Below are 17427 nucleotides of genomic sequence, written 5' to 3' on the forward strand. Positions count from 1 at the left end.
TATCTAACAAAAGCAATAGCTTTTGAACAAATTTAAACGAAAATTTCAATTCCACTGAAAAAGGCGAAGATCATTAATGGCTGGTTGAATGTCATGATGCACCAACGGGTCGTTCTGTAGGGCTAGTGGCCTCTTTCTGGGATTGACATCTACTAAATATAACTATGAAAAAAACAAACCTACTCGGAAATTAGATAAATAATAAAACGAAAATAACCCTGAATTTTGACTCATCTATTGTATTACAATGACCTAAATTGCTTTTCTATACAGTTACATTTCAAAGCACGACATTATATCGAAACATGGAAAACAGCATATAACTAGCACATGTCATTAATATCATTACGGCGATTTGAGCAATACTGCACAGCTTAATTGACAGCCATGACACCACTTTGGTTGCCGATTCCGTTTATTATCCATTGATGGTCATTAGAATTTACCGAAAATAATTGAAATTTGTTTGATGTCACTTGTCTTATAGCCAGTTTTTGTAAAATATGTTTATAGTCTCCGACAATGTGTCCCTAATTAACATATGACGCGTGTATAGTGTCATCACGTTCACGCCTCTGGCATTAGAGGCCAATCGTTGTAAAAACAAGACAAGCAAATGTATACAACAGCACAGATGTAGAAAAAAAGGTTTATTATTATATTTACCAAACAAAAAGCATCGAATATTCGAATACCAATTTTGACATTCGAATATTAAACGTTCGATCGAATATTCGTTTGCATCCCTAGTTTTTATTGATTTCTAAAAAAATGATAACTGATTATTAGTTTGCAAGGTATATCATTGATTTCTATTTACATATATTAATGCTCTATTGTACAACCTTTACACCTGTAGCATAACCACTACCGTAACATTCTGGCCAGCATTTCCCTTAAACCAGTCACTGGTAATAAACAACGGAATGAATGCTTTGTTGTTGTAGTGATACAAGACGAGAGTACAACTTAATACTGAATGTAAATCGAAAAATTCATCTCTCGTTGAATTTCACTCAGTTCAGAAAATTAATGTTCGTAATAACGATGTGTTTTTTATTTTTATTTATTGGCTTCATATTATACCAGCGTGCAGATAAATCCAACACGCATCGAATCACATCCCCGTTTTCCACAGAAATCCTTGAAATTTAATAAAAATGGGTGAAGCTGACCACCTACCTTCCCTGATCAAACTAAAAGTTGACAGAACCGACACTGGAACATTGCAGACAATTTATTCGCTTCAACATCGGTAACGGTTGTGCACGATTCCCCCTCGTCTAATTGAGGTACCAACTTAACACAACAAAAAAATGTAAAAAATATTGAATGATAATTTATTAATAATATTATTAATTTGAAAGATTTAGGTTGCGACAGAATTCAAATGAAGGGTACATTTGACAAGTTCGGAATCGTGCAATGGAACGTTTTTTGGTACCTTTGAAGACAACATCATTTTTATCATCATCGCATGATTATGGTGACATTAACGGGACGTTATCATTATCATCATCATCATCATCATCACCATCGCCGCCGCTGTCGTCCTTTTTGTTTAAATCATAATCTTTTAATGACGAATGAAGTTCGCTATATACATTTTAACAATTCTTTATACAAATATAAGGTAAATTTACTGATTAGATGCTGATGATAATGATGCTATTTTTTGTGTCGTTGATGATGATAATGTTGGTGCTACAAAACTTTCTGCTGCTGATGATAATGATGTTGAAGATCATGATTATTATTAGCTCGACTATTCAAGAAAAAGGGAGAGCTTTCTACTCGCAGCAGCGTCAGCGACAGAGTGCGTCTCTTCAACGTTTTGTTGAGAATTTTAGTCATATTACAACATCGCTTATTCAAAATAATACTTCCTACAGTTTTTCAATAATAAATTAACTGCTCTTTATAATGTATTTCGTTATGAAATGAATATTATGAAAACACAAGCTTATTCACCTGTTTCCACTATTCGGTGCGGTTATAACCCGTTTAATAATTGTAACTTTTTTCTGAGGCCAACAATAGTATCATCTTCATTGTACAAAAGTCACTAAATCATGTCTTCTTTACCTTTTTATTCTATTGATCTGGATTATATGATTATAGTATTATTTTTTTAATTGTCTCTTCAAAGATAGAAGAATATACATTAAAATATCTAAATTTCTGTTGCATATTTCACATTTAAATAAAAATATACGGGTGTGCATGTGCCTTATTAATTAGGGCCCCGCACGAAATTTCCAGGTGCCAGCTGGGACCAATAATCCTACTCCCAGGTGCCATAGTAATCACCATGAACGTCCGTCTTTCTGTGTGTCCATTCACAATTATCTCTTAATAACTTTTAAAACAAACCCGATTCATTAAATCACAGTAACAATACCATCTATAAGTTTCATAACTCTAACTTAACTTTCTGTCAGATGTATGGCCCTCTACGAACATAAACGTAATAGGAACATAATATTCAAATTTCACAAATGATTTTGCTTCGGTGATGTCAACAACCCATTAAAGACTCTAGCCACATGAGTTACTGCCCTACAGTACTATTTATAGATCTTAATGCCATCTACTCATTAACATAGATGTAAATCATATTGGATTAATAGCTAGATCACAATATTGTCTTTCCCCCCAAAAAAACAACATAATTTCTAGACACATGTCCAGATTTTACCCTACTTTCATATGGAATATATTACGTTTTGACCTTATTATCTTTTATTCATTTTTAGACTGTCGGCTGCAAGCCGACAGTCTTTAGAGAGCGGTATTTCAGAAACGCGACTAGTCGCCTGACACGACATATTGAACATGAATATATTAATACACACCACCTGCGTAGCAACAGAACTACTTACGTGAATGCGGGGCGTCAAGTACTTGCTTATGTGTATTTAACGCGTTATTGCCCTTTTTTATGACAAACATTGCGTGTTACTCTTAGTATAGTTGTACTTGCAATTTGGTGAGTTTTATTGAACAAAGTAATGAAAAATAATGAAAGTATAGCATTTACATACGAAGTCATTTTACCCTACAACCAATAGTAAGCTACACCACATGTTTGCACCCCGTGTGACGTCACACATATCCCGGCATTCAAGACTGACCCGGCAAACCCCGGCAAAGAACATATTTTATGAATGAGAGCTATTAAGAAATAAATCATACGCGGTTAAAGAGTTCATATCATGTAATATTTTGTTAAATAGCTTTTATGTTTCAAATGATTTATTTTCAGCAGCAATCGAACTATTGTTTTTGTTTGAGTAAGTTATTTGGATTATAACTATCACAGTGTTTCAACGTTATGCCTATTGTTATTCTGTACTATAGGGTGTAGTTTTTAAAGTCATACACAATATGGCGGCGATTATGCGGAAATGAAACATTCGGAGCTCCTCGGCCATTTTTTTCAAAAACAACCTCGGATGTATATGGACGGTTTACATACTTAAAAAGTGGTACGTTTAAGTCCGCTGCAAATAGATCGCGTAGTAATCTTATTTAGTAGTTAAAATTTATGACTTAACTCTTGGGAATCGTAATTATGTTTGCAATAATACACTTCACTGGCAATCAATTTAAACTGAGATCAATGAATACAACTCTTAAACACTACATTTAATTAATGCTTTTATTAAAAAAATACGGACTACTTCAACAGATGTACCGGCATACATCCGAGGTTGTTTTTGAAAAAATGGCCGAGGAGTTCCGAATGGAAATGAAATTGAATCTTACTTCGAACACGTTCCTCTACAAAATAACCGACCTGTATTTAGTGTTATTGCTTCAACATCAATAAAAAAAATGGCATCAATGTATGCGTCTAAAAATGTACCCATTTGTCGTACAAAACAATTTGTACGTGAAGGATTTGTTGTGTCAAAAATCGTTAAAAAATCTGTCAACGTACAATTATTTGGACTAGAAGGTACATCTAGCTGATCCACATCTCTTAGTCTAAATATTTGTACATTGACTGACTCTTTTTACGATTCAAAAAAAATAATATACATATATTTACATTATATAAATATGGCAAATCCTTCATTACAACAGCTTTATGTTACTTTCAATTCAGAGTTGATTATTCACTAAAATTATTTTGCATTTTTAATTGTTGTTTAACCTGAAACGTCTCAACCATCAAAAAAGAACATATGTGCTTCAATAGTCTAAAAAAAATAGACGTGTTATATGGGATTCTTACAATCCCTTACGTCTAATCGGGTTTGTGCAAAACAAGTGGGGGGGGGGGTGAAAGATATTGAAATCGTAGTTAGATAAGTATTATATGTTTGAAATAGATATTAAAGGTTTATATTCGTTTTTTAGTTATAACCATGTAAGTGCAAATATTTTTTTCACAAAACAAGCATTTAATGCATTTAAACACAACCATTTTACCTAGCATAGCAACTGGACCATCTCAGGTTAACTTCGAGATAGACCAGTCACCTTTTGTATATATAATTTTAACAACTTGACCATGGCCAAAAGGCTCCGATTGTTGTAAATCTATGTACCGCAGCCTTGCAGGTGCTCTTCATGTATAACAGTTTATATCATTATGTTTTGACAGTATGAAATGAAGGAAAACACTCATCAAACTAATAATTCGTCGCATTTTATTTTTTGTGTACATAACTCATATTTTAGATAATTATCTGACCGGAATCCCAATCGGAATAGCTACCCACTTTTGGTACAACAAAAAATGTATGTAAAGGATATGCCATTTCAAAATTTGTAAAAAGATCAGTCAAGTTACTATTATTTGGACTAGTGCTTCAAGTGTTTGATTTATTTTCTTTATAATGTATAATGCACCTGTCAATTGTAGAGCCAAGCTGGGAACTGCCTAAAAATCAGTTACCCGGTTAGCTCACTTTGACAGATCTCCATGCAAGTGTTCACATGGTCGTGGGTTCAAGCACCATACCAGTAGCATCTTTTCTCACAGGTTTACTTTAGAACCCATCATCCAGGGGTTGACGATTATAATTTTTTTATGAAATATTACAGGCCATGCTCTTTTGTAAACTTTCAGATTGAGAAGTGCCTGGATACAAGGCTAGTATTGTTAACATCATCTGATACAATCAACTGGAACAAAGCTGAAATGGCTGCCTGACCTGACTTAAAAATCGGATGGCAATACATCAGACTAGACGATTATTAGTATTGAGATGGACAAAATGAAACATGAGCCTACCAAAGCTGACAGATTGCACAAGAAACACATAAATGCAGGTATTTGCTGAGATATTGTAATTATTTGTTGAAACTTCTCATTCATTTAGGAAGTTCAGTTGAAACAGAGTTGGCAAAAAATGGATGTGAAAAGGTATATTTAAGTTCAAAATGTTTTATGCATTTTTCTTAAATCGTAAGTAACGCTTTAAGCCATAAAACCTTAGATTTCGACCTGAAATATGGAAGTCTGCAATGTAATATTTTGTTAGTAGTCTTATATCACTGGTTTGCAGATATTTACGCAAAAAATAGGTCATTCCAAGACAAAAAAATACAAAAGTTTTAAAAACAGTAAATCTGTCAGAGTGCAGCTTTAAATGACTAAATGTTTTGATTTGGCTCAATTCTCACCTAAAATCTTATAGTTTTGTTGCACCTAAATGGTTTGTTTTTAACAACATTACAGTTGCATATGTATAAATTTGTTCTTAAATTTGTAATTTAGATTGGAGGATTCATTCTCTGGAAAGTAGAAAAGGGCATGTTACATACTGTTATCATTGCCATGACAGAAACCATATTGAGGAGCTGGTCCACCTGTAGGAAGAATTGCGCTATTGGTTGGAGCAGCATATTCCCCAGCCATACACCAGCACTTAGTTTGTCATAGGGAGCATTTCTGAGCAGTTATGGAGACCACTAACTATGCAGGTATGTCATAATCAAAATCTTGGTTTATATATTTTTTTATAATTTAGCATATGTTGAGAAGAAATTTATTTATTTCTAGATTGAAGGCACACACTATAATTTGATGCCCAAAAATATATTTCTTATTTTAATGCGTTATCATGTCTAACTCATTTGACTTAAATGATCAAAGCAAAAGAAATGCAATTGATTAATCTGCAGATATGCAAATGTAAACTTTTTAACTGGGGAAATTGTTGCCACTTGTCTATTTATTAAAGAACATTGTTATAATTAATAATGTTTAATCTGTAGACAAATCATATGCATTCTTTGCTTTAACCATCAATGTCAAAGAGTCCAGCATGATAATGGATTAAATTGAGAAAAAAATGCATTAATTTATATGAACCCTTTAAAACAAAGACATTTCCTAAATCCAATAAAATATAATTGAATATTGATGCAGAGTTCAGTTAGAATATAATATAACTTTTTTGCAGTTGTTGCAGTGAAACTTGCACCAGTGTGTTTTCTGTGGAAATAAAGAGATAGTGTCCAGCAATGAAGACCCAACTCAAGATCTGACCTTGTAAGGCCAATATGAAATAACTGTGTGGAAAAATGGGAAAAACCTGCAGTCAGGAATGCACGGAAATCATCAAAAGAACAGTGTTAAATTAATCTTGAATAACTTGACATTTATTTTGTTTGACATATTTATTCATGGTGCAGTGAAAACATGTTTTTTTTTTCCTCATGGTTATTTAAATTTAGAATTGATAGGAGGGAACATCATTATGTAGTTTCATGTTCATAGTCAGATCAAAACCCATGTACATGTATAAATGAGCATTCGAAGATATCAAAATGGAACATGTTGTATGTAGTGTAAGTGAATTAACATGATAAACAAATATTTAATAAATTTCAATTTATTATGCCCCCTTCAAAGAAGAGGAGTATATTGCTTTGCACATGTTGGCTGCTACGTCCGTCTGTCTGACAGTAGACCAAAGCTTTTCCTGGTTGATAACTCTACAATTCCTAGACCTATTGTCAAACTTGACATGAAAGTTTGGTTTAACCAGTAGATGACGCCTTTTGATTTTAGGGGTAATATGGTCAAAGGTCACAGTGACCTTGAACAGGAAGGTGTCAAAGAATGTCTGACTGATAAGTTGACAATGCCTGCACCTATGGCCCTGAAACTCAACATGGAGGCTTAGCCTGACTATTAGATGATCCTATTGATTTAAGGGGTCATTGGGTCAAAAGACAAGGTCACAGTGACCTTGAATGCTTAAAGGTTGTACTAATAATGACTGGACAAAGCCTGCACCCATGGCCCTTCAACAACTTGACTTTGGGGTTTGGCCTGACCAGTAGGTGAGCCCTATTTATTTGTCACAGAGACATTGAACGCAAAAAGCTTCCCTGTGTGACAACTCGACAAAGTCTGCACCCATGGCCTTCAAACTTGAAATTTAGGTTTGGGGTGACCAGCAGATGACCCCTTTGAATTTGGAGGTAAAGGTCACAACCCCAATATTGGTCATTAAAACTATGTCATTTACTTATTCCCTGCTGCTAAGAGGATTCATGTTTATCAGCAAATATCAGCCATCATCTGAATATGATTGAAAACTTTACCAACTACCCTCATACTTTGAATAGCATAATCTTAAAACTGTCTCTAAGGCATCTTTTGTCAATGAAAAACCAGCTGTCATTTCGGTCCATGCATATTTCATTCAATTGTCCAGACATTCTTGACAGCATGGCGCTAATTAATGCTGCAGGTTTAAAATTTAAGATATTAGTTTTTTTTCTTCAGCACCATGCAGATTTATTAAAACTTTTATAATAAAAACAAACTAGAAACATATTTTAAAGATATTGGTTTTTTTTTATAGTATGATGCCACAGCACCATGCAGATTTGTTTTCACTTTTATATCAAAGAAAGTAACTCAAGCACAAAATTAATTTTGTAGATATGTGGACTCTGATGATAGAAATTCTGGGAGGCATTTTTAGGCTTGAAAGAGCATCATTTTAAAGTTATATTTTTATTTTGTCCGTTGAATCTTGGGTATAGTTTGTATTGTATTTGCATTTTAAAGACATTGGCTTCAACAGACCCTAATGAAATGAAGGAATGTAATTGCTTACTGAAACTGTTAAAAGCGACGTCATAAATTGAAGCAATTTTAACATAAGGAATATGCATTTAATTAATTTAAAGCGGTTAAAACTTAGGAAACTTGAATTAAGAACCTTGTAGGCCATTGAATACATGATTAAGTAGGGCGAATATATTTGTACTTATTATAATCACATTTATCCTTCTTCATCTTCCTTAAAGAGTGTTCATCATTTGTATAAAATCATTTGATCACGTTTCATTTGAAAGAACTTTGCGGTAGTGTTTGCTTGCGTCAGTTACATCACCGATAGTCTTGCAGCGCTTTCATCGCTTTGATTGTATTTGGCCTTGTTTTTGCTTTCAACAGACGACAATGAAAATGTGTACACAGTGCCACAACTTAAACTCTTTGACACATAAGTTTAAACATATTGAATGTTGATTAATATTATCTCCCCTTTGTTGAAATTCACAAATGATTAGTTTATTGTTCACAAAAATGAAAATATGAATATATACAAACAAAATACATTTCACAGAATATGTCTTTAATCGTAACGTATATCATTTTAGATTGGCCCATATTTGCATATATATTTGCATAGTCACCTCCCATGTGATTGCTTTTGCTTTTTATGCTTGTTTTTGTGTTGTTGTTTTTTAACCATTAACGGTTCACTTTTGCTCTCGTTTTTATCTTGCTTCACTTTGTTAACTTGTTTTCGTACCTTTGATTTCATTATTATTACATGTAACACAGACACATTAACCATATGGTTAAATCTATTAACTTACTAAAGGTTAATCGTTTGACAATGGAGTAAGAAAAATCAGATCGCAAATTATCATATTTCCATTCGAAAATTAATGTTTTATGGCTAACGGTTTAAGATAAATGCACAAAACATCAATTTTTGAACTCAAATATAAAAATCTGTGATCTATTTTTTTTTGTCAGCAGTCTTATATAACTGGTTTCCATGCATTTTCGCAAAAACTGGCTCGTTCCAAGACAAAAAAATTAAAAAAGTTGTCAAAACATTCTGTCTGTGAGAGTGAAGCTTTAACAATGTTTTTTCCTCATTAGGGTCGGCGAACATTATGGGAGACTAGCCCGCTGAGACTGCCGCCCGGGAAACATCCTTGCTCTTGTTTTTTTTTTCTCATCGAGAGTGTTTGTGCCTGGAACGTATCCGAATACGGGGAGTTCAAATGACAAATAAACCATGCTCTAGAACAGCTTTCAGACAGTTTTGGATTGAAAAAAATGGAACCTTTTTTGTAAAAACAATTAACACAGGAAGCACATTTTAAAATGTTACAACACCTTGAAATTACTGAACACGTAACCTTCCAGCTGCAATGACGTTGTTAATGTGTGTGGGTGTATACATTTCTTATCCTATGATATTTTACACAACACATCTTATATTAGATCCTTATTCAAAATTCATTATATTTGAACATGTATATGATAGAAAACCACTCGCTCATAAAAACCTAAATAGCACGCAGTTTCTTGGGAAATAAATATAATTGTTAACGATCTTCACCATTTTATCCAGTCATTTCCACGACTTCTATTCTAATATGTTTCCGGCTCGATTCATGAAATGCTATGAAATGTGAAATGTTTTTCTAGCAGTATCGCTTTATCTGAGCCACAAATTATCTAGCAAAGGATACCTGAGCAGTTTACACCAAAATGGCTTCAAGGTTCAATTCCATTACTCAATTGTTAAATTACCCACTTTCAGTTGCAATGTAAACCTTCAAAGTAATGCAATACGTAAATTCTAGCTCTATGAAAACTACCCAAAGTTATCTTTATAAAAAAATGTTATAAAACTTCAATACTTCATCAATGATTTTACATTTAAACTAAAAGAAAGCGACTGAACGCAATTCTTAATCCCAGAAATTGAGAAGTTTCTTTAAGCTATAGTTGTAACCACAAATTAAAATCGTCGGCAAAACTGTGTTATACGTTTGAAATTGTATTCCCATTTCACTTCAATAACGCTTAACATGTTTTATTTGCACAATTGCTTGTATTGGAATTGTTTCTATCCAATTGGTATGCAAATTCTAGTTTTGAGAGCTATTTTTTTGTTCTCCCTATTTCACTCAAGATGTGAGCAATATCATCATGAAACGTCACGATAATTTGCACATTAATTCCTTACTAGAAGTGTGTCAATAGGACACGAATGTTCCCATATGCCGCGTTTGTCACAAAAGAAAGGGCCATTATTTTGTCCATTATCCATACATTATAAGTTCCATTAACAACGTGCAGTGCGAAACGAAATCCCAGGTGCATAACATTATCAACTTAATATTATTCCTCCATGGTCTTTTCACTCTCGGTGATTTTGAGCGAATAAGTCCAGAAACGTCATATTTGTTTGCAAATTCAAGAGCCATACTTATAGTGCTTGAAACGAAACACCAGGTTCACAACATAATGATCCCATTTACATTCCCCTAAGGGTTATATAGGTTTTGAGTTCTAAGCGCCATGAGTCCAAACACGCCAATTTTTAATAATTATGGGGCTATAACTCTAGTTTTGCGCGGGAAACGAAACCCAATGTGCACAACTTCACCCCCATTCACTTTCCCTTAAGGTTTATGACTCTAGGTAATATAGTTTTGGAGTTATGAGCGACATAAGTTAAGAAATGCCAAACTTTGCTAATTCAAGGGCAATAACTCTAGATTTACTAAGTGCATCGGGAAAGGAAACCCCACGTGCACAACTTCATCACTTAACATCAGCCTAAGGTTTCATGACTCTATGTAAAACAATTTTGGAGTTTTGAGCTACACAAGTCATGCCTCTTTTCGCTCACTTAAAGGCAATAACTCTGGTTTCATTAGAGCAGCAAAAACGAAACACAAGGTGCAGAACTTCATCACCCTTGTATATCCCAAAAAGGTTTCATGACTCTAGGTTATATAGTTTAGGAGTTTTGAGCGACACAAGTCAAGAAATGCAAATATTTGTAAATTCAGGGGCCATTACCCTGGTGAGCGGGAAGCGAACCCCCAGGTGCACTACTTCACACGCCATTAACATTCCCCTTCAGTTTTATGACTCTAGGTAATACAATTTTGGAGTTTTGAGCGACACAAATTCGCATAATACTTACGGATTAAAAGACGCCTGGATAAACAAGGTCAAATCTATATGCCTCCCCCTCCCTGACCATTTATGTATCATACAATCGGCTGCTGGTTATGTAAATTATCATTGGATTCGTCGTTTATTTTTAGAAAATCTGTATGATGACCTTTTAGGAAATGAGTTCAATGTATAATAAAGAATTAACAATGCAGATATTGAAAGAAAGGTACACGTGCCTCTAAATTGTGTAACAAATACTTTTAGTAATTGATTGTGTGAATTACTCACAAATACTTTTAGTAATTGATTGTGTGAATTACTCTCGCCAGGAATCAGTACTGGTTTTCTTTGGGAGGACAACAGAACATACCCATGATTGGACACAAACCAAGACGACCCCCCATTCTCTCAAACGTAATGTGTTACATGTATTCTAAATGTACTCTACTTATTAAAGAGATTTAATTTCTTCTACGATATTTCCATATTTAGCATGAACAACTTGCGAGCAAATGAGGTATTTCAATGAGAGTGGCGTAGAAGTATCGGACTTATTTCACTTTCCTTTATGTTTTTGTTTCCGTAAGAGGCATTATAACGCCGCTCACGTCTGAGAAAACGAGAGGAAGAATTAGCACAAGTTGCCGCTGGTTTAAAAAAGTCAACGCACGAAAAGGTTGGAACAAATATACATTTCCTGTTCGATTTCATTTCCATCTGAACATAAAGTAAATAACGATAGAGTTACAACGAATATTGCATTTGATGTGTTCAGTATCATTCTCAGTTGTCATATGTAAGTTGAAATAGTCTAACGCATTTCGAAATAAAATCATGGAATTCGGTGAATGGTATATACCCTTAAAGTGGTTATTGTCCGCCTTTGTGTTCCGCATTTTACGCACGTCAATTTTGATTTTGTGTTTGACACAATGAAAACCAAGTTAAATCGATGCAATTGATTAGTCTTAGATGGTTTTAACAGTGCGTCCGATTTCATCTAGAATGTTGAATTTTAGATAAGTGTTCATAGTTATTTATTTAAATGGTGTGGAGTTAAATTTTAACAATGATTAAAAAAAAACTCTTTTAAGTACTCTTAAGGAGAGATACAATTTTCAATTGTGTTAAAAGTATGAGGAAACCCTCGTGCGTTTGCTTTGAACTATGAAAGCGATGTGGATTTCGACTTCGAAATGTCCGCTCCATTTTGTTGCACACTGTTTTACCTTAAATGATTATGAAATATATGTCAAATTGCACCATCAGTAAATGAAATACAAAACACTCACAAAATGGAAGGGGACACCCCTTCCGGGCACACTTCATTCAGGCCGACATCCCTTAAATATATCCTGGAGGAAATACTGGTTTCCATGTAGGTCCAAAACTTAGAAACAACGCAACGGGTACCGGTATGCAACCCAAGGTATGATTGTATTAAAATCAGGACGGCATTCTTTGTTATAACTATATGTTTTAAGCGAAAAGTTTAACCGAACGATTGGATGGTCTCAAAACGTTTCCATACTATTAGCAATAAGTCTCCGGAAGTATTTTCCCTTAGACATCGCGCAATACATGAAAGCACACTCAATATAACCAGTTATGTACCTGTTGGCGCTATGTTCCCCTTAATCTGTACGTAAACATTATTTTACGATTTGGGGTGCAAGTGTACTTTGTGGATAAACTTTGCCCGGACAACAAGTAAATTGAAGTTGCTGGATCATGAAGTGAGTATTTAGGAACTTTAAAGGTACCTTTATATGGTATATAGGTGGTTTGGGGGATTTGTCCTCCACCAAGAACACTATTACTCTTTAGTTTGAATGTATGCACTCTGATGTAAATCTTTTGAAATTGTCACTCCGATATTGACAATAAAATGTTCAATTCTGCCCCTCCCATTTGTTATATGTACTTTACATGTACTCTACTTGATTTTAAAGTATTGGTTTTAAACATGTGATAACTATGCTGACCTGTTAACGTACGCGAATTGTTTCCTGTTAACCACTTAATTTTCGCGATAATTATCTAGCTATCTAGTTTATATTCGCGCTATTTGTTGGTAAGGTAAATATCATAGTACCAGAAAGAGACTTGAAAGTGCCCAGAACTGCCAACTTGTACCTTTTTTAGCTGTACAACATTTACAGGTGAAATAGTTATGGTTTGCGAATTCCGCTTAATAAGTAACATAATAGCTGGTTAACTAGAAAAGATTCGTTTTACCACTTATCTATAAATGCACTTTTGGCTTCTAGCAGTATGATAAATTCTTCTTTCGTAAAAATCGGTCAACTCCTTATTACTCCAAAACATATCGGGTGTATGATATACTCCCTTAAATGATTGTTTCTCAAAACTAAATAAAACACAATGAACTTTTGAAACGTTTTAATGTTTGGACTTCCCCACCTATTTTTGCACTGTAGAAGGCTCTTAAACCAGTCGCAACAAGTAAATATCGGAATGAATACTTTGTTGTTCCAGTTATTAAAGACGAGGACACAACTTAATACTGCATGAAAATCGAAAAACACTTCGACTCTCGTTGATTTCACTCAGTTCAGAATCGTTATGTTCGTAATAAATCCACGATGTTTTGATTTATTGGTCTCATATCATACCTGCGTGCCGATAATTCCAACACGCATCGAATTAAATCCCCCGTCTTCCACATAAATCTTGAAATTTTAATAAACTCAGTCAAAGCTGACCACCTACCTTTCCTGAAAAAGTTGACAGAACCGTCACTGGAACATTGCACAACAATTTACTCGCTTCACTCGCTTAACGGCTGAGCGCGATTCCCCCTCGTGTAATTGAGGTTCCAACTTAATACAGCAAATTAAATTTTAAAATCTGAATGATAATTAATTACTTACAAAATCAATTATCTGAATGATTTTTCAGCGACAGAATTCAACTGAAGGGAACATTTGACAAGTTCAAAATACATAGATTTATATCATATTGAATTAATAGTTTGATCACAATATTGTTTTTCTTTCCCAAAGAAAACACAACAACAACCATTTTTGATAATGTCCATATGTTACGCATTCCCATATGGATTGTATAATCTTTTGACCTTATTAACCTTTATTTCAAAAAAATTATGCTTGCAACAAACAACAATGAAAAGTTGTACACAGTGTCACAACTTAAGCTCTTTAACAAATACGTTTAAACATAATGTATGTTGATTATTATCTCTCCTTTGTACAAACTCACAAATGAAGGAGTTCATTGTTCACAAAAAGGTGAGTATGCATAAAAAATTAAAACAAAATGAATAAAAACATACAAAAATATTTCTTGAAAAATGCCTCTAATCTATGAGCAACATTTATTTTGTAATTGACCCATATCTACTTGTATAGTCATCCCTCTGCATGTGATTGTTTTGTTTTTTTGTTTATTTGTTTTTGTGTTTTGTGTGGGTTGTTTTACCACTTACGGTTTATTTTTGCTCTCTTTTTGTACCTTGCTTCACTGTGTTCACTTGTTTGCGTTCCTATATCTTCACTATAATTAGTAGTAGTAGTAGTAGTAGTAGTAGTAGTAGTAGTAGTAGTAGTGGTAGTGGTAGTGGTAGTAGTAGTAGTAGTAGAAGTAGTAGTAACACGGACATACAAACCATATGGTTAAATCTTTTGACTTATCAATTGTCTATCTTTTCACAATATAGGACGAAAACTTCTGACTTAACAATGTCTTTTTTCCGCACCAGGGTCGGCGAGAACATTACGGGAGACAGGCCCCACAAAGACTGCCGCCCGGGACACAAGCTCAACACCGGGTTTTTATCTCCGAGAGTGTTTTAGCCCCGACTCCGGGGATTTCAAATGCCAAATAACCATCTTTCAGACAGTTTTGGAATGAAAAAGAAAGGAACCTTAATATTAATGTTTGAATGTATTCATTTAATTTTCACACAACAACTTTTCTATTTGGTCCCTTTTCAAAACTCAATATATTTGAACATATAATGGAAGACCACTCGAACATAATAACTTAAATAGCACGCAGTTTCTTGGAAATATGATCGTAACGATCTTCACCAATTTTATCGAGTGATTACCCCGGCTTCTATTATAATATGTTTCCGGCTCAATTAATGAAATGCTATGAAATGTGAAAAAAATAAATAAAAAAAATATCGCTCTATCTGAACCAAAAGTTATCTTCCCTTAATACCATTTTATAACCTCCTATAGAAAACAACAAAATCAATACTTTTCAATGGTATTATTAAGGGAGTCTCAATTAGGCGATTTGGGAAACCGATTAACGTATACAGCATAAACTTGCAAAATGAGCAAAGTATGTCTAGTAAACAACGTCTTTCCCAAAGATGGAGCTTACAAACGTGGTAGACTGGCCGAGGAAAAACTGAGATAAACCCCTCCTTCTGGGGAATACTCAGAAACCTTTGCCCGTTTGTTATCCACATTTACGGGATTTGTCTTGTACCACTAGATGTCAGGCCTCATCACCCGTAAGCTCCTTAGCAATAATGTATAAAATACATACCATTTATATTATGCATGTATACGTACAATATCCAGTTATCCGAGTGTCAAATACAACGCTATGTATACAAGTGAGAGCAAATAGATCATTCATATGATGAAATTGCATAATAACAGAAAACTTTCACCTTAAACATTTGCTTGTAAAATTGTACAATCAATTGTATCGATGTAAACGTATCGGCTTCCGAGCGCTGAATGCCTTTACATTCATATGCGCACGAAATACTCGTGCATATAAATCACCCGAGCTTAGAAAACACCACGTGGTGGTTATACCATTACAAACAAGGGAAAATAAATTTCTCTTAATTCGTTTTACTCAAACGCAGAAAATAATATTTTATAACAGAGTTGTTATAAAACTTCAATACTTCATCAATACCGTTACGTTTAAACTAATAGAAAGCGACTGAACACAACTCTCAAACTAAAACAGTGAGGTTTCTTTAAGCTAGAGTTGTAACCACAAATTAAAAACATCAGCTGTGTTTTACGTTTGAAATTGTATTCCCAATTCACTTCATTCACGCTTAACATGTGTTTTTTTTTGCACAATTGTTTGGAATTGTTTCTATCCAATTGGTTTGCAAATTCTAGTTTGAGAGTTATCGTTTTCTTCTCCCTATTTCTCTTATGATTTTAGCAATATCGTCATGAAACGTCACAATTATTTTCATTCTTACTAGAAATATGTCAATAGGACACGAATGCACCCATATGCCGCGTTTGTCACAAAAGCAAGGGCCATGATTGTGTCCCATCATCCATAACTTCTATTGTATTTGCACATTCATGGGCCATAACTGTGCTTGAAACGAAACACCAGGTACACAACTTTATCTCTTAACATCCCCTAAGGTTTCATAACTTTATTGAAATATAATTTTGTTGTTTTGAGCGAAAAAAGTCAAGAAATTCCACTTTTCGCTGATTTAAAGTCATAACTCTGGTTGTATAAGCGCAGCGGGAAACGAAACCCCAGGTGCACAACTTCACACCCCATTAACATTTTCCTTAAGTTTCATGACCTTAGGTAATACAGTTTTGGAGTTTTGAGCGACACAAATTTGCATAATATTTACGGATAGAAAGACGCCCTGGCGGGCAATACACAACATTGGAGGCCTGCAACCAATTGTATAATACTTGTTCACTCTTTGGTTTGATCGAAGCTACCTAAAACGTTTAAATACTGGACAATAGTTATCAAATTCAATTATGATCCAATCATATCATTTCAATGTGCAAACTGACCATCCATGTGTTATCCAATCGGCTGCTGCTTATGTAAATTATCATTGGATTCGTCGGTGTGTTGTTTTGGAAAAGATGAATGATGACCGATTAGAAAATGTGTTCAGTGTATAATAAAAAATCAACAATGCCGATATTTAAAAATTAGGGAACAAATACTTTTATTAATTTATTGTATGAATTACTCTCTGGAACCAGTACTGGTTTCCTTTTGGAGGACAACAGAACGTACCCATGATTGGACGCAAAACAAGACCACTCCCATTCTCTCAAAAGTACTTTGTTATATGTACTTTACATGTACTCTACTTGATAAGAGGATTTAATGTCTTTTACGATTTTACCGTAATTAGCATGAACAACTTGCGAGTAAATGAGGTATTTCAATTACAGTGGCAATAGAAGTATCGGAATTATTTCACTTTCCTTTAC

Source organism: Mya arenaria, chromosome 8 (genome assembly GCF_026914265.1).
Source record: "Mya arenaria isolate MELC-2E11 chromosome 8, ASM2691426v1".
Classification (NCBI taxonomy): domain Eukaryota; kingdom Metazoa; phylum Mollusca; class Bivalvia; order Myida; family Myidae; genus Mya; species Mya arenaria.